This window comes from Saccopteryx bilineata, chromosome 3 (assembly GCF_036850765.1).
Source record: "Saccopteryx bilineata isolate mSacBil1 chromosome 3, mSacBil1_pri_phased_curated, whole genome shotgun sequence".
NCBI lineage: Eukaryota > Metazoa > Chordata > Mammalia > Chiroptera > Emballonuridae > Saccopteryx > Saccopteryx bilineata.
The window spans coordinates 67,252,066-67,274,359 of NC_089492.1; the positions used below are offsets into that span (position 1 = coordinate 67,252,066).

Below are 22,294 nucleotides of genomic sequence, written 5' to 3' on the forward strand. Positions count from 1 at the left end.
AGAAATTAAGTAACTCATTCAAGGTCACACAGCCAATGAATGCTAAGGCCTGAAGTCAGGCATCTAATTCATTCCAGGCTCTGCTGCTCCTTGTAGAAGATTCAGAATAATCTCAGAAAGCTGTTGTTTTAACAGTAGGCTCTGCCAACGTGACCACAGCCCAATGTTCACAGTCTCACATTCAGACGTCCATTTTTACTCCAGGACATCACAAAGTGCCACACATAAGTAAAAATACAGACATGTATATGTCTTCCTGGAACATAATTAAAAAGCTGAAATCCGCATGATGTTTATAATAATTTGTAATATTATCAGAGACATGGAGATAGAGAATGGAAAAGTTCTAGAACTCATCCACTCCCAAGAGAGACACACAGGGGAGTGAGTGATCAAAGGGCCAACTGGCTTGGGCGCGCCAGGATTACAGAGGATGGCGTAAGCGGGTGGAGGAGCTGAGCCTCTGTTGGAAATGGAAAAAGATGTGATAAGGGTGGCGTGGGAGGAAGAGCCCTGCAGCAACAGGCCAGCACCAGCGAGGCCCCTCTGCAGCAATCTCCCCATGAGAGGGAAGCTTCTAGAACAAAGGAAAGGACCTAGAACTGCCCATATTTAAACTGAGTCACCAGGAACAGTTCAGAACAAGAGATTCCAGGTCTAGTGTATTGAGGGAAATAATCTCCACCTATACCTCCAAGTATACCTTCCTTCTTCCCATATGGTTGTATTCACCAGTGAAAAGGTAAAAAAAAAAAGGCCCCAAATGAAATGAAATGCTTTAATATTTACAAGAGCAAGAGAAATATTTTTTAAATGTAGAAGAAATTGTGGGTTGTTAGTGTTTGTCATTTTCCCATTTTTATATTTTATATTTTCTTATATGATATATATCTTGCATTTCTTCTTTTAACCTATATATATCAATAGCATATCCACATTTATATATAATGCATACAAGTTAAAATGTGCTATTGTGGCAGCAAGATTGCTTCAGCAAATAGTTAATGCATTAAAATAGGCATTTCTTCTTATTCCAAGTATCTAAATTGATTTTAGTCACTTACTTTTTCAACTGCCATAAATACAAAATAGAAACAAATTGAGCCATTTGTAAATGCTTACTCTGCTATTCATCAAATGGTAGTATGCACCAACTTCAGAAGATTTTATGACTCGGCACAATTTCCTTTAAAATAGATCTTGTAACTTAAAATGAGACATCACTCAATTTTTAAACCTGAAACACTTTGTAAACTTTTTAAAAGAAACTCTTCTTATTGGTTTTATGAAAATCAATCAAAGAACAATATGAAATGAATCTAATGGAAAGTCTTTCCCTTGAAGAGAGAGTCAAATGGAAATTTCTGCAAAAGACTAAATTACCCACAATGCCTCAGGTTCTCTGGTGAGTAAGTGGAAAAAAATCAGTCTGGATGAAATTTGAAGAATGTTATTCCTAATGACTTTGAAGTTGCGAAAGGGCAACATTGGAAAGATAAGAGAAATCCCTGATTAAACGCAGCTGACAGAACTTCTGTCTTCTTCCATTGTAGGTGCCGGCGGCCACCCACCAGCATCTGAAGAAGGTGAATTTGGCAAATGATTTGCAGGTTTCCAAGACAGAGGAATTGGAGAAAACCTTCAAAGGTACTCATATCAAATATTTATCTCTTGATAAATTGAATCAAGGCACTAATTAAACCTGAACACTCCGTGTCCTTTGACGAGAGGAATGGTTCAGGGATGGGGAATTTCTAAGAAAGTGAGGAGTCCTGCACCTTCCTATCTTGTCATCCTTCTTGGATGAGAGCGAAGAGGGGGCCTTTCTTGTGGCAGAGCAATTTCACAAAATTAGTCTTCAGGAATGGCAAAAGAACCATCTGAAAAATGAGTATCTAAAGAATCATATAACTTCATAACATGTCATAAGCTGTTCAGGAAGCTCTGAGGAATTAGAGGATCAATGAATGGCAGGCCAGAGACACCAGTCATCCACAATCTCAGGAATGAAAACTGTACAGATCGCCTGTCTTGTTCACAGCTTACCTTCACAGTTACTTGCCTTGGCCATTTAAATATTAGCATCAAGACTATTGTGGGGCCAGGGAGAGTTATTGGAGACCCATCTCAGCAATACTACCCTGGTTGCAAAAACCATTCTTTGAAAAGTTGATTCAAATGAGTTTACACCCCAATGAGTCTTTTCTCAAATCTTAACATTGCAAGTAGTTCCCTTTCACACACACCCCCTCCAACCAAAACTAACACAATGGAAGTGAGTTCCCCTTGATTTCCAGCTGCAGCTCTTGAAAATCTTTGCCCTATATTTGATTTCATTCAAACCTTGTATTGGCCCAGGTTGGCTTGAAAAAAGTTCTTTCATCACTAAAAAGTTCATGAACCTCACACAACAAAAACAAGACAAAATCTCCAACAAATCTGACCTGAATTTCAGGTTTGTCTTTTGAGGATATATCAACCTGTCTTCCTAATACTTATGGAATTAAACACTTTGTCCTCACACTACAAGTGGCAAGTGAAGATGGGAAATGGCTGGAGTATATGGAAGATGGGTCAGTTCCTTAACATAAAATCACGATCATTGGCAGTTTTTCCATAATTCTCAGAGCTTTGTCTACAGGTGGTCTTGGGAATCACCGGTAATATACTGGATGCTGATTATCACACAAGCTCAGTCAACAATAAGAGAAGACAAGTTGCAGTTTAAGGCTCCTTGTTTCAAACCTCTAAACAGGAGAGGGGGGAAAAAATCACAAAACCAAAACTAAAAAATATAACTATTTAGGAATAAGTTCAATAAACAGCAAAACTGTGACTTCTTAAGAATTCTTTATCTTCTGGAGTCAGTTTTCCAAACTTTTAGCCCAACACCTCTAGCGCAACACATCATTTTTTATTTGAAAAGAAAGAAGTTGGAGTTCAATATCATGCCATGCAAAATTAACTGTAGAATAGAGTGTCAAAGACCCTTAAGACTGGAGGTCCTCTATATCTTCCAAGAGGCCACTGCAGACCTGATTTCTCAATGCCATCTGTCTTAATTTCTGTCTGTATGGGCAGACCATTTTTCTGAGATGCCATTTTGCTTATTATCTGGCCAGTAATCTTTTGTTTCACATATTTCTCCCTTCAGTTGGTAATTTCACCACTTTAAGCATATGTCCTTTTCATTTCTCAGCATGTCCTTATTATAAGAAAATGGAAATGTGTTTACTCTAATATTGGATCAGGTTAAAAATCACATATTTCAAATTGAACACAGGTGACACTTTGTTTACAAATCTGTGGACTTCCTGTGAGAGCAGGCTCCAGTGTACATTTTCTGTCTTTGGACTGGAAAATTCAAAGTCTGACCAGCTGCCAGCATCAGAGATCTCTGCCCCTCCTCACCTGTCGTTTGAGAAGGATTTGATAGGTAGCTGAGTCACTTTGTACCACCACATCTGTATTCACAAATCTGCAAGCCTCCCATTTGGTAAATTCTATAGAAAGAAATCAGCCCGTAATGTGTACGCTTCAACAGTCAGGTTTATAAAATTATGACCACTTTAATGGGCCTTAGGGTTTCAAAATGCTGCCCTGAGCATGTTCAATGGCCCGTCTGCTCATGTCATCTGGATAGAAAGCTCTTTCATTTAATATCTTTCCAGCTTTAAAAACTGCTTACCTGCAGTTCATTGAACTTGGCCTCACTTCCTAAATACATGGGGCCAAAAACATAACAAGGAAATGTTGTAAGCAAATCTCAGAAGCTGCCCGAGCATCTCCTGACTGTTTGATTGCCAGAAGATACTCTCTTGGTCTAGGCAGAAACAAGTTGTATTCACATATAACAAGACTCCAAAAAGACAATTAATTTTCACAGCTCAGGGGAGATTTGGAGGGTTCTTGTCAAAAGTGTTCACACCTGTGGAACAGACTGCTATTTTTGTAGAGCCTACTTTCCAGCTTGAGATACATCTGCCAAAATCTGAATGGCTACTACTGTACCTTCTGGACGCAAACACTGTCCTATTGGACGAGGTCTAGTGGACACAGACGAATAACTATGTTGTTTGTAAGGAAATTAAGACGTTGCCTTAGCCCTGTTGATACCTATGTAGGATGAAAAATTTAGTCATAAATTTTAGCTGAGCCTGCCTAGTACTTTATTTTGTGTGTGTGTTAATTCAATTACTTAAGTTATATGCAATACATTAACTTCAATTTAACTTATTTTTGTTAAACAGTCCATAGACCATAACAGTAAATTAAATCTCATCAAGGGATCAATTTTGGATGTGGACTCTAAAAACTGCTAAAATTATCTTTATCCTAATATCTAATGAGCATTAAAATCTTGGTGCAAAATGTAAGGAACTGAATTGGGGTGCTAAGAAGCAGACTCCTAATTTTATGATCATTTCTCATTAACATTTCTTTATTATACAGAGTTCTAATAGTTAAAATGATGTATTTTCTGTAAAAATAATATACCTAACATGTAATTTTTGAGTTCAAAAAACCACACACACTTAACCCAAGCTTGTAAGTCTTTCCTATATGATTATATGTTATGTGGAATCATAGAAAATTGCTGCTACTTGACTATTTTTGACCTACAAAAACAGAAGTTTCAGATGGTACTACCTAATTTTTACATAATTGGAATCTTGGAGAGGGTACAATTTTATTCCAGTTTTTTTCACTTACCTTTATATCAAAACAGTGCAGGTTTTGCATTGTCTACATGGTTCATAGTTTAAACTTGTGCATTATTTTCACAATGGGTATGGGATTTATAAGTTGATGTGGGACATAATAGTTAATTTTGTTTTTTTTTTTCTCTGTAAAAGGTAACAAAAACCTTCACAAACAATACCTTCCCTCACACAGCCATTTTATCTGATTGCTCCCTTCATGCCTGTTTTTAAACTGGTGACTTCTCATCACCATTCCATCCCTGTGGGATGGACATTTTCACATGTGAGTGTGCACACAAACTGAAGAGATAAAACCAGTGTTCGTGTGCACAGGCACACAGCTCTGCACACACGTATGGGCATAGTTAAATGGGTCTGTTTAGACAATACATCCATAAAGCCAACCAGTTGGTGTTTAAAGAAGATACCAAACTTCAATGGAATGAGAAGCATTGTCCTTGTCAGGCTGTGTGCCTTTGTCTGATGCTATCCATTCTCATCTGACTGAGACCTGTCCCAGCAGATGGCCCTCTCAGTATGCTTTGGCTGCCAATAGAATAGTGCTTTGTCTAATATGGCAAGGAAGCAAACTCTAGGGATGTTGACAGACCAGAGGAAAACCCTGTGCTCTTGCTATAATGATACATTCAGGCAGGAAGTTAAAAGGAAAATAGCCATTCCCCTGGGAATGAGGGGTGGGGAATGGGAGGGAGAGAGCAAGAAGTTTAATTATGATGAGGGAAGGGGCTAGGGGACTGGGACAGTCACAAGTGGAGATCAAGGAAAAGAGAATGGGATGATGTCATTCTTGACTGGGACAGTCACTGAAATGAAATCAGGTCACACACAATGGTCTTGTTCTGTGCCCAGAACCGTAAGTGTTACAAGAGATTACTTTGTAGTAATGCTTTTTAGGAAAGATCTCAGGGCTCTGCTCACATGAAGATAGCCCCAAGGCATCTTTAGGATGCATATGAAGGGCAGAATCATTCCATCTGGTGCTGAAATGGCCTACCCTGAGTTTCTAACACTTGTTTAAGGTCTAAGCCACAGTTGGAAGATAGGAAAATGTCTGGATTCCTACAACATAGTAATTTCAAGAAGCAGAATGCAACTATAGAACATGATATCAAGCCAAGTATTTGCAATTGGTGCTTTTTCTGCAGGATAATTTTGAATGACAATGTGAAGTTTAGATGAAATATATTTCTCAGTACAAAGTTGACACTTTCTGAAAAAAAAAAATACTGCCTTTCACCATGTTAGAACATTCTTAGACCTGATTAATTCTGCTTACAGAGGAAGCATTTGATCTGTGTTGATCTTGAATTCTTAGAGCCACTGGAGGCAGATATATTCAATTTTGGGTTCCTTCTCTCAATGGTGTCCTAATGTAGCCTCATTCATCTACTTAGATTTCACTATTACAAATGATGGTTAGATTTTCTAAGAAGTTATCCTTGGAATCATTAGGTGACAGGGTCAAATCCTGTTATTAAGATTTTGTTGTTTTTGCATTAATAGGGCTTAAAACAAAAAGTCATTGATGAAGGCCTTCTTTCTTAGGATTCTTTTGCTGTGTGAGCCTTTATCATAGTAGAAGTGCAACAGTGTAGGTTTTTTTCATTGGCTACTGCAGTTAAGAGAATTTGAAAAAACTTAATGTTCAATTTTGGCAAACCACTGGTCTTCGGGTGCATGTATATAGTCAGGGACAAGGTCCTTCTTTCTCTTGTAGATTATACAAAAATGTAAATATAAAATTAAATGTCAGTGGAATTCATATTTGCTTTGTGATTTTGCTCTCAAATTATTAGGGAATTCTGGGTGGTAATTTAGGCTGAAGGGGAAGTAAGTGGAGGATCACAGTTATCAAAATGGAAAGGGCAAATTTTGAAGGAGCCTTTTGGAGGGGAGATCCTAACATGAACTTCAGTGATTTCTGCCTCCTTTATTTTTTTAATGTTTATTATATTGATTTTAGAGAGAAAAGGAAGGGAGAGAGAGAGAAACAAGAACATCAGTCTATTCCTATATGTGTCCTGACCGGGGATTGAACTGGCAACCTCTGTGCTTCGGGATGATGCTCTAACCAACCGAGCTATCCAGCCAGGGCTCTGTCTCCCTTATTTTTAAATTAAAGGTAATTAGTCTATAGAGCATTTGAAATAGAATAATTATTTAAATATGAAAAAGATAACCAAGATATTTTCAAACAAATGGTCAGCACCATTGGAAGGTCCCAGGTTTTCTAGATTGTTTAGTTTTCTGTTTGTTCTTTAGTAGGCTTTAAAGAAACCTAAATCCATTGTCCATAACTAGTTGAAAATAACATCTGAAATGCAGGTGTTACTTTAAGCAAATTAATATACAAAATAAGTAAACCAGGCATGGCTTCTCACAATGGGATTCACCATAAAATTAATTTCTAAATTATTTGCTTTTACAGTTACACCCCCACAAAATAGATTTGATGCATTTTCTGCATTAAAATATACTTGTTTACTACATAAGGTAGGAATGGCCAACAGATTAAATCCATCCTACATATTTCTAGGAGTCGGTCTAAGCAGACCTGGTAGTGCTCAGCAAGCCCCAGTGGCCCTGTGAGAAGGCCTAGCAGCCATCAGAGCCTTTGGAGCCTGTGCTCCTATGTAGAGATATAGGTGTTTTGACTCTCTCTCCCAGTGATAACTATGCCATAACCAATCACAAAATTCTGCTGTCCAAAGAATACTGCATTAAGAGTTGTCTCCCAATTTTAGGCCTTTTATTTACTGTATAACTTTCTACAAAATTAAAATATACTTGTCCACTGCCCTTACCTGGCTGTTGTAAATTTAAGGTGAAGAAATTAAGAGTATAGGACCTGGCCAGTTGGCTCAGTAGTAGAATATCAACCTGGCATATGGATGTCTTGGGCTCTATTTCCAGTCAGGACACATGGGAAAAGCAACCATTTTCTTCTCCACCCCTCCCTTTCCCCCTTCTCTCTCTCTCTTCTTTTCCCCTCCTGCTTCCATGGCTTGATTGGTTTGAGCACATCAGCCCTGGGTGCTGAGAATGGCTCCATGAAGCCTCCACCTCAGGTGCTAAAAATAGCTCAGGTGGGAGCATGACCCCAGATGGGCAGAGCATTGGCTCCAAATGGGGGTTGCCTAGTGGATCCCAGTTGGGGTGCATGCAAGAGTCCGCCTCTCTATCTTACCTCCTCTCATTTAGAAAAAGAAGAAGAAAAAGAAGAAAAGAAAGGTAAGTAAGAGTACATGTGGAGGGAGCAGATATATGGAGCCACTCAAACACAACATGCCACTCTTCTTTAACAGTAAAAGGTTGCGGTGTTCACGGTAATCATTAGTTCCCATCATACTGTACTATTCCCAGCACCTTATTTCTCTCTCATTATTTGTCTTAGTTTTATGTCTTTGCCAGTAAACTACTCTCAATGTGTATTTTTGATGGTTGGCAAAATTTCAAAAAATGTTTGCAAAAGAGGTAGTTGATAGTCACTCAGATTACTATGGGGTTTTCAGTGCATTTTAAAGAAAAGCTTCAGAGTGAAGTTTCTTTACTGGCTGAAGCATTAGAGCAGTGAAAAAAAATTAGCACATACAGTTGCAGATGTTGAAATTCAGTTAAGGATCGACTCCAAATCATCATTCTGATTAGAAAAAAGATGTGTTAACTCACCACAGACGGGTGCTGTTGCTTTTACGGTCTTGTTGATCGTCTCGCGTTGTGCCTGAGCATGGACTGAGAAATTGTCCTCATCTGCGCTCCCCGGCAGAGGCCAGAGACAGACATTGACATCACTCTGCTCACTGTCAGCGCCCATCACCAGACAGCCTTCCTCGTAGGGAAATCTTCAGTTTTCTGGTTGCTTTTTCCACCCCCAAGCATTGATTTATAGAGGAATTTCTTTCAAATGTCAGCTACAGTATTAGCTTAATAGTTTGTAAGTGCTGAAATGTCCCTTCTGGGTGAAAGGAGAGGAATGTAATTTACATTTCTCATTTGGAAGCCGGTCTTCGTTTAAAGAGCTTTCTCTGCGGTTTGGAAATATTAAGACAGAGTTTATATGGTATGACTTGTGTGTATATATGTATGAATAACTGTTCCAGTGACAACCAGTTCCTAAATGTGACAGACAATAATTCTGACTATCAAAACATTAATTATTTTTCCCTCTGTGACTCATGTACATTCATGCATCTTCCTGGCAATAACCAGGCTGAACCATTAGCCTTTGTGGGTGTCTGAGAACATACCCCGTGATGTTGGAGTTGATGTAAAAAGAGCCTTTCCTACCTTAGGGAGCCTTGGCCAAAGTTCAAGTGCTATTACCAGCAAAGGTGATCTTGTCTTCTTAAGATGGAATGCTTTTTTTTCTTTCTAATTTATAATGACACATGAAAGAAGTGCATATAGTGATTAGGAGTCCAGATTTGGGAGCCAGACTACCTGGGTTGAGTTACTGCTATGCCCTTTGTTGACTGTGTGATTTCATTTACTTGTGACTCAGTGTCTTTATCAGAAAAATGGGAGCCTTTTACCTGTTTGGAGGGGAAGATGGGTTCACGTGTGCAGGGGCTCCAACCGTTGTCTAGCACTCAGTAAAGTGTTTCATGCGTGTTAACTGTTATTATTCATAGACATTTAAAAAATCCAGAAATTCACTGAGTGGGTAAGTTATTATACCTACAATTCCATACACTTAAAATACACAAACACAGAGAGTCAGGGTACCAGGCAGCATAAAGAAAACAGTCATGGGCATCACACCTATGGAAACTGATGCTGGTCAGGAAGAGGACATATGTGCTTCCCAAATAACAGCAACAACAGTGCCCAAGTCCCCACACTTACAATGTGTGTTGGCACACTTCTAACAGTTGCTGAGAGTCGGATGACATGATGAATGGGAAAGTTCTTTGGGAGTATAATATCAGCATACATACAGAAAACATTTTTAAAACCAACTTTTAATTTTCTAATTCCTGACTTCCTTTAGATTTAGTCTTGGGTTCAGCTTTTCCCACTATTCAATTATGATTTGGTTAAGATTAATAAAAACTAATGATCACTAAAATCCAGATTCTCCTTCTTGAGGCTCTGATGATTCATTGGGCCCAGATTCTAATCCTCCAACCAGCTGGACATAGATTCTTTTGTCTGGGCTCTCCTTCGGGCAGCCTCTCAGGGCTGCTGCTGAGACCCTCAGGAGTGTGAAGTGGGTTTGCCTCATGAAAACTGGTGGTAATCCTTTATTTGTAAATTATATAGATTTGGTGACTTCTTTCAGCTATCACTATTTTTTTTACTTACTTATGTTTTTAGGTAAGAGGAGGGGAGATAGTAAGGCAGACTTCTGCATGCACCCCAGCTGGGATCCACCCAGCAACTCTATCTGGGACCAATGCTTGAGTATTGAGCTGTTTTCAGCACCTGAGGCTGGTATGCTCTAACCAAGCTATCCTCAGTGCATGGGGCCATGCTGAACCAATTGAGACACTGGCTGCAGAAGGGAAAGAGGGAGAGAAGGGGGAGAGGGAAGAGAGGAAGAAGCTGATGGTCACTTCTCATGTGTGTCCTTACTGGGAATCAAACCCGGGACATCCATACACCAGGCTGACATTCTACCCACTGAACCACTGGCCAGGGGCACAGCTATCACTATTTAAATGGTGATGTAATTTCACAGCACCAGGTTGATGACTATAAAGCACACTCCTTTTCTATTTGTGCCATTCTTCAGATTCCCTAGTTGAAAGGAGAGAAAAACATCCTGAGAAAATGATGGGTAAAGAAGTCTCACATAGAGCAGTTTCCTACATATTTTGGAGCTTTTTCAGAGTGGAGAGCATTAATTCTGTCTGTATCTTATACTTCTTAAAAACATTTTATATATAAAATTCAAAATTCTAATTGCCACAGAATCTGAAAATAATAAACTTGGGGCTTGGTTTTTCCACCTCTTTGTGTTTATTGCAAAGTCTGTAGGTGTGCCCAGGACTGCAAGTCCCTGCTACAGCAAAGAAAGTAGAAAAAGTACATGTTCACTCCATCATGTCCCCTCAGCATCTCCCATGTGAAAATTAAAGGTGATTGTTAGTATGGCACTAAATGAGCTTGGTATGGAAGCTGCCTATGGTGTAGAGAATCAGATGCAAACTTTTCTCAGGCCATCTAAAATATGGTACTGAGAAAGACAGTGGAGATACTCCACCACTATACTATCTTGTGGAACTGGGCAAGTTGCATAGCCTTTCAAGTCTCGGGTCGCCTTGGCAAAATGTGGGTAACTGCAATTAGCTTCTAGGGTTGTTGTGAGGGAACCAAAGAGAAGGTGTGTGTAAATACCACGCCCAGGGCACGTGGATAGCATGCATCTGAGAAGCACTGGTTTCTCCCCTTATCTCCTCTGAGCACATAGCACTCCTCCTCCTCTTTCCCCACTCACGATGTAGCCCTGCAAAGTTCTCAACCTGTTCCTGCCTGAATCCCCGCGCCCCCCACACACACTCCTCCAGGCTGCTCATGCTTCGAGCACACGCTACAAGAGTGGAGCTCTGTAATTGACATAGGCCCAGAATGCCCTTTCTTCCACATTCTAGCAAAAGCTAAAATGCCATACATAACCTTTCCAATATATCCTTGCTTCCCTCACACCCAGAATTTTATTTTTTTCTTTTAAACTCTTGCCAACCTCATACTTTAATTACGGTTCATATTTATTTAAATCTTGTATGTACCATACGGAAATTTATGTGTCCATTTTTTCTGCTTTTAACACATTGCTTTGCAAGTTCAGTGCAAAATAAATGCTTATTTTTAATTTATAAACACAAAGTTGCAACTTCTGGGTTAACAATATCGAGCTTTGTGATTTGCCTGAAGGAGGCACCCATGCTTTGGTTCAGACCAGTTTCTAGTGGTAAATAGTAAAAATCACTTATGCATTTTTTTCTTGTTTGCTGAAGTATCTGAATATTTAGAAGGTTCCTGTGCAGACAAACCCAGAATTAAATATTGAGCAGGAGCCTGTAGCCTGGCATCTGTCTTATATTTTTAGTGAAAGATACTGGGTATATATGGCGCTTTTATGAAAGTCAAAAAAGTCAGGGAATAATGAATCAATAATCCCTTTGCATCGTCCCGAAGCACAGAGGTACCCGGTTCAATCTCCAGTCAGGGCACATATAGGAACAGCTTGATGTTTCTGTCTATTTCTCTCCCTTCCTTGCTCTCTAAAATTAATAAATAACTATTTAAAGTATTTTATTACAAGAGAAAGACCAAAATCTTTTGGTCATGTGAACAGTACAGAGACAGCAACAAGCCTAACGGTACAAACATTTATGACTGAGAAACACCAAGAAGGAAGCAATAGGGAAGCCACATTGGTGAGTACCTGCAACAAGGTGGTTTTCTGTGTATGAAGCACTCCAGAGGTAGCTGACCCTACTCTTAAGGCTTGACCTTTTTTATGTCTCTACTGTATGCCCCATATGTGTTCAATGAGTTCTCTCCACTCCAGCTGGTCAGAGTTTGAATTACTGCCTAGCTACATGTAATGCAAGTCCTTCACATTATGCCGCCTCGTGATTGTGGAGTCTCAGCCCACACATCTGTAGCTTAGGGTTCAGCCAAAGACTCAAGGGGATCTCATACAGATTTCCGGAGCTCTTTCCCTTTGTTGCTCTCTCTTACTACACTCTGCCACACGAATTCCACCTCGCATTCCCAAACTGCACTCAGTCTTCAGCTCTCCTGGTTCCCCTTGCTCTATCGTATTTCACAAGGTGTCTCTTGTAGGACATACTTTATTTGTGTCTCTCCTCTCAGGGCTCACAGCCTATTGTCCCTTGTGTGAGATAGTTGCTTCATCTACCTAGTAGTTTGGCTGTTTATAGCAAGAGGATGTCATGGTACCTATTACTACATCTTGGCTGGGAATAATAGAGTCCCACTAAATTTGTATTCCAGCGTTGTTTCCCTTTCTTTTCTCTCCACTAGTAGGGAAGACCTTTTAACGCAGTGAAGGGATCTCATTCAACTCTGATTCCAATGCCTAACAGAGTTTAGCACATAGCAGACGTAATCAATATATTAAATGAAAGAACAAATGACTCTTGTTAAATTGATCCATGATATTTAGAGTATCTATTTTAGTTGGGGCACTGATATAAAATATCTAAGAATGTGCTTTTTAAGGAACAGAGGAAAATCTGTTAAATATTTGAATTCATATGAGCTAGACATCAATGCTAGGGTCAACTACTTTTGTGTTAAAATTAGATAGCATTTCTTACAGCTGTACCATGCCAATATTCAGAAACAGAGATTATATGTTTTCAGGTACCCATAGGACAGTAATGACACCTTATTCTAGAATTAAAAGTAGTGTTGGCTATTTTTAACATTCAGTCCATGAAGTTGACAAATGCAGTTATATACCTTCAGGGATATCTGCCTCTATGCATATACCAGGATTATAAACTCCTAGCTTATAGTTTTACTTACCTTAGTCTTTTGAAAGACTATGATGTCTTTTCATTTAAATAGCAAGATGCATTGAGTTGGTCTTTCAAAAATCTATTTAGCTTACTTCTTTATGATCAAAAGTAGATTCACAAATTAAAATTATGATCAAACATCTATAAACTGCACAAATTGGGTGAGAAAGAATTCCTGCATTTTCATGTGAAAGGTTTCTCTCTGGGCCCTGGCTGGTTGCTCAGTGGATAGAGTATCAGCTTGGCATATAGACATCCCCAGTTCGATTCCCAGTCAGGGCACACAGGAGAAACAACCACCCACTTCCCCTTTCTCTCTCTTTTTCACTCCTGCAGCCAGTGTCTTGATTGGTTCAAGCATTGGCACCAGGCATTATGAATAGCTATGTTGGTCTGAGCTTGTCAGCCTCAAGCACTAAGAATAGCTCAGTTGATTCGGGCATCAGCCCCAGATGGATTTGCTGGGTGAATCCTGGTCAGGACGCATATGGGAGTCTGCCTCACTATCTCCCCTCCTGTCACTTAAAAAAATATTGCTCTCTGAAATTTTAATACAACACATATATAAGAGGTTGTATATAAGAAATATCTGTACGTGGAAGTCTTTTGAAAATTTATGATGTTTAAAATCTTTGGATATGGGTACATTTCTTATCATTAGAATACCTTACTTAATTATTTAAAGTTCCTAAATTGTGAAGTATTTTAGTCTAACCCCCCCCACACACACACACAATAAACACACAGGTGCACAGATACAACTCACATTACTAATAAATTATTCCTACTCTATAGGTCATTTCAAAATTTGCATGGTATTTTATTATCAAAAGTATAGTCTTTTAACACTTAATCTTTGATTCACAGGATTCTTAAAATTCCTTTTTGCTTCTCTTTGAGTGTATTTCTGGTTTCTTTTAATGAAAGGCAACAGTTTTTTGGTTAAGAAACTCAACTGTGAATGAGATAACAAATCGGTTGGTTCATTCTCCTCGTTACCTTTGGCAAGTACCTTTTCATCTTTGTTCTTTGATTACACAACCAACCAGGTGGAAATAATAATTTGATCTCCACGTGAGAGTGAAAGACCCCTGAAATTCTAATACAGGATAACAAAAAACTGATTCATTACTGAGGGAACTTTTTCAACATAATGATTGTATTTGTTTAAAGCCTGAGTGAGATGACGTTTAAAGAGCAGTGATTTAAGTTTGTGGTCCCAGAACCATTCAAAACGCAAGATTTTATTTCACTTTGTTTTTTCTCCAGCGTTTGCCCCCTTGCCTTGGTTTACATTCCCCAGTGAGGAATTTAAAGTGAACCTTTGCCAAAGCCTCAGGTTCCACCTGGTTTGGGGGTGAAACCACATGAAGCCACTGAAGTTTGCATGGTTTCCATTTGAAATGATATATCAGCTTAGATTCTCTTTCAGTGCGAGCTGGGTTTGCAGGAAACTTGGCTAGGCTTTAGATGAACCTGCTCTGAGTTTTGATTTTATATCAGACCCTAAAATGAGGCCACTCACCTAGTTCAGTCTTTCAAAAAGCTCCTATTATAGTGTCCCCAGAGTGTGTATAATCATTACTAGAGGCTGAGACATGGCAACACCTTGTTTCAGTATAACGTGGGGGAGAATTTCTCAGCTACTTGGAACCCATTCTAATTGGGAAACCAGACAGACTCAGTGATAGAGGTTCTAGTGTCGGGCATAACATTTAGGGGAAAGAATTTCTTTTGAAGTCTCAACAAAAGGGTTTTCAAGTAAGTAGCTCAGAGAGACTAGGTTAATTCACTTTTCTTTTGTCCCTTCCTTTACTTCTGCATTCATTAATTCAACAAATGTTCACAGAGCACCTGTGACATGCCAAGTCCTGTTCTAAGGGATTCACGAAACATCAATGAGCAAAATATGCAGAAATCCTGACTTTTGTGTGTCTTACTTTCTAACAGCAGAAGACAGAAAACAAAACTAAGCATAATATATAGGTCCAATATATATAGTATATTAGAAAGTAGCAAGTATTAGTTTATAGTAAAATGGGGGGAAAATGCAGTAAATTAGAGATCAGGGTAGGTTGCAGTGTTAAAAAGAATTCACAAGGAAAGTCTCGTTGAGAGGCTAAGATCTAAACAAAGACTTGAAAGAAGTGAGGAATTAGCAACCAGATATCTTGAGGAAGAACATTCCAGACAGAGAAAACAGCTACAGCAAAGGCCCAGCATGGGATTATTCCTACATGTTAGAGGAAGCACAGTGAGACCATTGTGATAGACAGAAAGGGGAGCAAACAAACAGAAGTGTGGTAGAAAGTAAGGTCAAACCAGTAACAATGAGCCAGCACACGACCAGTAAGCCATAAGAAGGGTTTTGGCTACTTCTCTAGATGAAAACATAGCCATTGTGGGATTCTTGTATAAAGAAATCATACATTTTGATTTACAATTTAAAAGGCTGTCTTTATCTGTCACGTTGAGCATAGACTACAGACGGGCAAAGGTAAAAAAGAGAAGATTAATGACTAGACTACTAAGATAAGAATGTTTCAGTGTTGGTGATAGCAGTGGAAATAACAAAAAGTAGTCAAGATGCTAGCTAGATTTGAGATAGAATCAACAGCAATGCCTAGTTGATTGAATGTGGAGGAGACGGGAGAAAAGAAGAGAAAAGAAAAGGGGAGAATCAAAGATGTGTCAAAGATTTTGGCCCAACTGAAAGGATAGAGTTGTCATCAGCTGAGGTTGGAAGGATGCAGTTGGAAGAGCTCTGGGAAGAAAGATCAGGAATTCAGTTTTGGAAGTCAAGTTTGAGGTGTCTAGACCTCCAAGTGGAAATATCATTAAGTAGGCAGTTGGATTGAAGAGTCTGGATTTGGGAATAGAAGTTTGCATTTGAAAGGCCTTAATTAGCATGGTATGAACAAAGATGTGAGTATAGACAGACAAAAGAAGTCAAGACTGGTTTCTGGTATACTCCAACATTAAGAGGTCAAAGAGAAGGAGAAGCCACTGAAAAGGAGCCCAATTAAATAGGGAAAAACACAGAGAAGTGAAGGAGCTCCTGGCTTCCCAGAAGTCAAATAAAGACAGAGTTTCAAGAGGAAGAGAGTGACCCACTATTGCTGACATTTGTGAGAGCAACTTTGGTTGAGTAGAAGGGGAGAAAGCCTGATTGATACACTCATAAGAGAGAATGGGAGAAGAGGAAGTAAGATGGAAACATGATAGCTCTTCCAAGGAGTTTGTTGCATGGGGAGCAAAGAAATGGGGCAGCAGCTGATGAGAAAAGTGAGATCAAGGATGTTTTTGAAAAGTGAGAGTAATAACAGTATGTCTATACACTAATATAATTTTTGGAGAAAAATTATGATCTTAGAAAAAGGGGAGCATTGCTGGAGTATGATTTTTTGAATAAATGAGAAGAAAGAGAACCTAGTGTACAGGTAGAAGAATTGGCTTTAAATAGAGAGAATATGGGTAATTCACATATTTAAAAAATGAGAAGGCAGAATATAGGAAAGCAGACACTGGTAGATGAGCAGCCTGAGGAAGGTGGGGTGAGGAAGCCTATGGAAAGTCTCCTCCAGTTACTTTTATATTTCCTCAGTGAAGTGTGAACTGAGGTTATCTGCCAAGGGTGTAGGTCAAGGAGGAGTGCTATGGGTGTAAGGAGAGAGGAGGTGGTGTGAAATGGACAGAAGAGAGAGGGAATGGAGGGATAACGGGACCAGAGAAATCAAGTGTGGTTGCCTGGCAGTACTTAGGAACTCCTCCAGCTTAATGGCACTGAATATGACATAAGACCATTCAAGGCAATATGTTCTTGGGCATGTGCCAACCCCAAGGCATGTTCTGGACACAGGAACTGGGCATGTTCTGGACACAGGAACTAAACATGTGTAGCTGTGGAGTAGGCAGGAAGTTGGATTTAACTATGGTTGTGGTGTGCCAAGCAAGGATGGCAAAGTGATGGAGAAGGAAGGGAGCTGAGAGTACTCACAAAGGGCTGATTATAAAGACCAACTGTGGGATGCAATCCGATCAGGAGGGGAGTGAGGGCCAATAAAAGAATGGTGATATCCAAGGCTCAAAGAGCCCCTGCTGTGTCAATGAATTATTGGGGTTGGCACATGGAAAGACCAAGAGTACCAACAGAGGACAGGATGCCTGACATTGAGATGACAGGAAGGATGGCATTGACCAGTGCTGTTAAGGGCTAGGGATTGACTGATTGGCCTGAAGATTGGAGGAAAGGTACCCAGGGTACTAGGGTTCCAGAAAAGGTGACCCAGGGTCCAGAAAGGAAGAGGCTGGTGATCTCACATTCATGAACTTTGAAATCTCCCAAAATTCAGACAGGGTTAATACTAGAGAGAGTGAAAGTGAGGCAGGAGCTAAAATCACTTAGAAATGAGAAGAAATATGCTAGGGTCAGTCAGTAACTATTGCAGCAGTCGGCTTTGTAATCTGATATAAGAGCTCGTTTCTCTATACAAGATGAGAAATGAAAAAGCACAGAGATTTAAAGAGGAAGTTAAAGAAAGAGAGGGAGGGACAAAGAGGGAACGGAAGGAAGGAAGGAAGGAAGAAAGGGAGGGAGGGAGGGAGGGAGGGAGGGAGGAAGGGAGGGAAGGAGGAAGGGAGGGAGGGAAGGAGGGAGGGAGGGAAGGAAGAAGGGAGGGAGGGAGGGAGGGAGGGAGGGAGGGAGGGAGGAAAAAAGGCTTTAAGAAATATTTTAACATAACATTGATTCAATGGGTAACCCCAAAACTGCATTCAATTGTTTAGAATTATATTTTTCAAAGATAGTTACATCCAAACCTGGATAAAGCATTACATTTTGAGTAAAGGAGCATTTTGCCAAAATGAGATTTTTTTCCCCGCTGTCCCCACCAGAATCTATCGAGATGCCAAAAACTAGCTGCTTCTTGTTTTGTAGTGAAATAAACAAGAAAGTCCTCAGAAAAGTGTCAAATAATGACATAGAAGAAGGAATCCAATTGAAATATATAGATGGTCCTGGCTTGCTTTATGGCAATAATAAACGAAATATCTTCCCTGGGAAGAAAGATCTGAAATCCCTGAAGGACAATGGATACTGCTTCATATGTATAGTTGTGGCTTTATTACTGCTTTTATGGCTTTGCATCTTGTCCTTGTTTTGACAGATCATTCTGACATAAGTTTATTTTGCAGATGGTACCTATACAAATTTTGGGCCTGCAAAGCTTATAGTATTGATCTGGTGACAGCTCAGAGATGATCAAATTTTTATGTTTTCATAGTTAAACTACATTCCATTCTTGATACCACAAGAATATTTGAAAAAAATTTCCTGGAAGTCAGGAATGACACCTTGGCCAGGTTCTGTAACCCTCTGACCCCACAGAGACTCAGAAAGTGCTCAGTGCCACTAAGTCACTTGCCTGTTAATCCTGTTGTCAGTTCAATCTTGTAGTGGAAATGAATCCTATTTTCCTTGGATTGAGATAGAGAAAGATGGCCAGGTAGAATTCCCCTGGAGTAACTTTCCATTTCATGTGTGTAAATGATCGTTTTGCCTGTGGTGAGCAGTGGCAAGGATGACACCCGGTATGTGTGTTACCTTCCATGGAATCGTCTCCGACTCCTGGAATGATGCCCACAATGTCCTGTCTTCACCAGCCTTGCTCAGAACTCAGGCTTATGATTTCTTTCATGGAGTCAGTCCATCTCATATTTGGTCTTCCTCTGTTCCTGCTGCCTTCTATTTTTCTCAACATTGTTTTCTTTTCCAGAGAACCCAGCCTTCTCGTGATAATGCCCAAAGTAGGACAGCTTCTGTTTCGTCATTTTTGCCTCCAGCGATGTTTAAGGCTTCATTTGCTTTAGGACCGACTGTTTGTCCTGGCTATTCAGGGTATCCACAGAGCTCTTCTCCATCACTGTATTTCAAGTGAATTAAATTTTTTTTCCAATCAGCCATCTTAAGTGTCCAACTTTTGCATTCGTACATAAGAATTGAGAAGTGAGAATGTGGATGATCTTACCCTTGGCTTCTCATGACACATCTTTGCTCTTGGAGATCTTTCCTAAGTCTTCTACTGCTGCCTTTCGTGTCTCAGCCTTGTCTTGATTTCTTGCTACAGTCTCCATTTGAATTGATGATTGAACCAAGGCAAGCAAAATCTTTAATAATTTCAATGACTCATTTAAAAAATCAGTTAACCAAAGGAGAACTTCTTTCTTGCACTTTTCTAGGCAATCAGTGGGGAGAAATAAATATTCAAATGAGAAAAGAACATTCAGTGGAGGACTTTTAATAAATCAGGATCTTGCCAGTACTTTACTATAAATAGAAATAATATTATAAATTGCAATAAGCTTCCCAGGCAGCCAATACTATGTGAAGTGGATTTGGTGAGATTCATCAGAAATGGCAATTGGCAGTCATTCATTCACTTAATAGGTATCAATGCATGCCTTATGTGTGGAGGAGAGCATTCTGAGATCAGTGACCTTACTGAGGCTCCTGTCCTGTGTGACCTGCAGGCCCTGTTTTCAGGGACCCTCCATTATAAGATGATCACAAGACTGCCCTATGTGAGCTGAAGAAACGTGCTCTAAAACTCCATGTCAGATTGACTGCTACAGACCGTGCAGCTTGAAATGAGCAGTTTGAGCACTCGGTACATATTTCTTAAGCTCTTCAGTGGATGATAAATCCAACTCTATTGTTTGCTAGAATATACTTCAAAAAAATGATAGGAAATTAATAATGAAAGTTACTAGATCCTGCCCAGAACTGTGAAGTTCATAAGTACAAATTGCTACATAACCGAACACCAGGCTTCTGCCTGCCCTTACCAGCTGGGGGATGTTTAAGAGGTAGAGGAGTGTTTTCCAGGAAACTTCTCACTAACCAGGTGTTTTGAGTACAATGAAATTCCTTTCTCCTCGTGGCTGTGTTAGAAGTGCAACTAATATCCTGTGCGGAGAGCTCTCCTTCAACACTCTTCATCAAAAAGGATTCCTTCCCAAGGCTCCTGGCTGTGTTTTAGTGCAAAGGAGAATTTAAATGTATGGACATTTTGTTGCCAAAAGTTCACTGATCTTTTCTTAAATTTTATTTTACTAGTCAGTCTGTTAAAATGATTTTTTAAATGCTTCTATTTGAAAATATTTTATTTCCTGAAGCTTATAGAGGCTTTTACATTCCATTCAAGTTACAGAATTTGCTGCATAAGAAAGATAGCAAGGCCCTGCCCAGTTTGCTCAGTGGTAGAGTGTTGGCCTGGCTTGTGGAAGTTCAGGGTTCAATTCCCTGCCAGGGCACACAGTAGAAGCACCCATCTGCTTCTCCACCCTTCCCCTTATCTATTCTCTCTATCTCTCTCTTGCCCTCCCCGCAGCCAAGGCTCCACTGGAAAAGTTGACCCAGGCACTGAGGATAGTTCCATGGCCACCACCTCAGGTGCTAGAATGGTGCTGGTTGCAACAGAGCAACACCCCAGTTGGGCAGAGCATCGCCTTCTGGTGGGCATGCCGGGTGGATCCCGGTCGGGTGCATGCGGGAGTCTCTCTCTCTGCCTCCCTGTTTCTCAACTTCAGAAAAATACAAAAAAAAAAAAAAAAAAGAAAAGAAAAGAAAAGAAAGAAAGATAACAACAACAAAAAAGTTTCTTCTATGTGTCTGAAAGGTGGGACTAATCCAAAAGTACTTTAAACACTTGAGAAATACGAGGAATAAGATTTTAGTGTGAACAGTTTTTGTTTGGCTTCAGCTGGTGACTTGACTGGTTCACTCACGACTCTGCTTTTCTCAGGATGCATCTCGGGAGGGCAGAGTGTGTGAGCGCTCTTAAGGACACTTCAAATGCGAAAGTAGTTGGTATTCAGAGCTTTATTTTAACAGTTTACAACCATATGCTCAATCTGTAAATTGGATATACATAGAAAGATATAAGGAGAAAATAACAGGGAAAAACCCTTCTAGCTAGCAGACTGTTCCATAGAAGCCCTTGTAGTAGAAATCAAAACAACACAAAAAGCTTACAATAGCCATGTCTTTGGGGACAAGTGAAAAGACAAGGTGAATGACCAGTAGAGCAAGAACAAAGAACTGGAGGTCAAAAAGACAAAGGGCTTTGCAGAGAGGGCAAAAGACTCCATTCCAGATGCTCCAAGACTGGTGACGGCTGGTGGCAGCTCCAGGACAAAGCAGGCCCAGGGTTTGCTTTACTTAAAACACCAGCTACACAAAGAACAGAATTGCAGGTGTCTCTGATGCATGTATTTCTCCACATGTTCCTAAGTAAATAGTGGATAGACAGAAGGATAAACAGATTAAATGAAAAATAACCATTATCTGTACAGATTTAAAGACTTAAGAATAAGTGAGATGCTCATTGTGTGGTTCTCTCCATGTAGAGTGTGTGTGTGAGAGTGTGTTTCTTTAGAATTGCAGGGAAAATGCATGATAGAAAATGATGCTTGACTAACAAAATCCTTATGTGTATCACTAGCCTAGGACGAGGGAAATGAGAGAGGATGAGGGAAATGAGAGAGGAACTTTGTAACAGTTTGGTTAAAAGCTCCTCACCCCCAAGATAATGCAACAAACTAAAGGAAGGCTGCTTTTGAGAGAATAAAGTTTTTAAGCTAACTAATAAATATATGATACATCCAGCCAGTTTCTTGCTTTCCCTAGTAACTCCTTGATATCCAACTGCACAGTCTCAATAGTCCTCTAATTCTTTTCAGTTTTTACCCCCACATGACCTTTGGCACATCGCCTCCTAACCTTAAAAATGAGGAGTGATGGGGTTCAGAGTTTCAGGGAGATTTTGATGAAACCACCTGCTGTTCCACTCTACCCTTTCCCCCCCAGTGCTGAATTCAAAGGGAATAACAGAGTGTATAAATATGCTAATAAGCTGAACCAGCCTAAGTCCCTGAGTCAGCAATTCCCTTAAGACTGTTGAAGTGACTGGTTGGGTTTAGTAGCTCTCCCACTACTACCCAAATAGGAATGGGAGTGAAGGATCTTACAGAGAGAAGTAGACTCTGCTTTCTTCCCTCATACAGAAAAAGTAAAAA

At 39.8% G+C, this 22,294-nt stretch overlaps 1 protein-coding gene across 5 annotated transcripts in view; it reads left to right on the plus strand.

Annotated features, from left to right (window-relative positions):
• The window catches only part of SULF1 (sulfatase 1), a 172,333-nt gene that overhangs the window by 33,860 nt on the left and 116,179 nt on the right, over positions 1-22,294 (plus strand). For all 5 annotated transcript variants that reach the window (XM_066266275.1, XM_066266280.1, XM_066266276.1 and 2 more), the window contains one exon: positions 1,554-1,647. The gene's annotated coding sequence lies outside the window, so the exon portion shown is untranslated. The remainder of the gene's footprint in view (positions 1-1,553; positions 1,648-22,294) is intronic.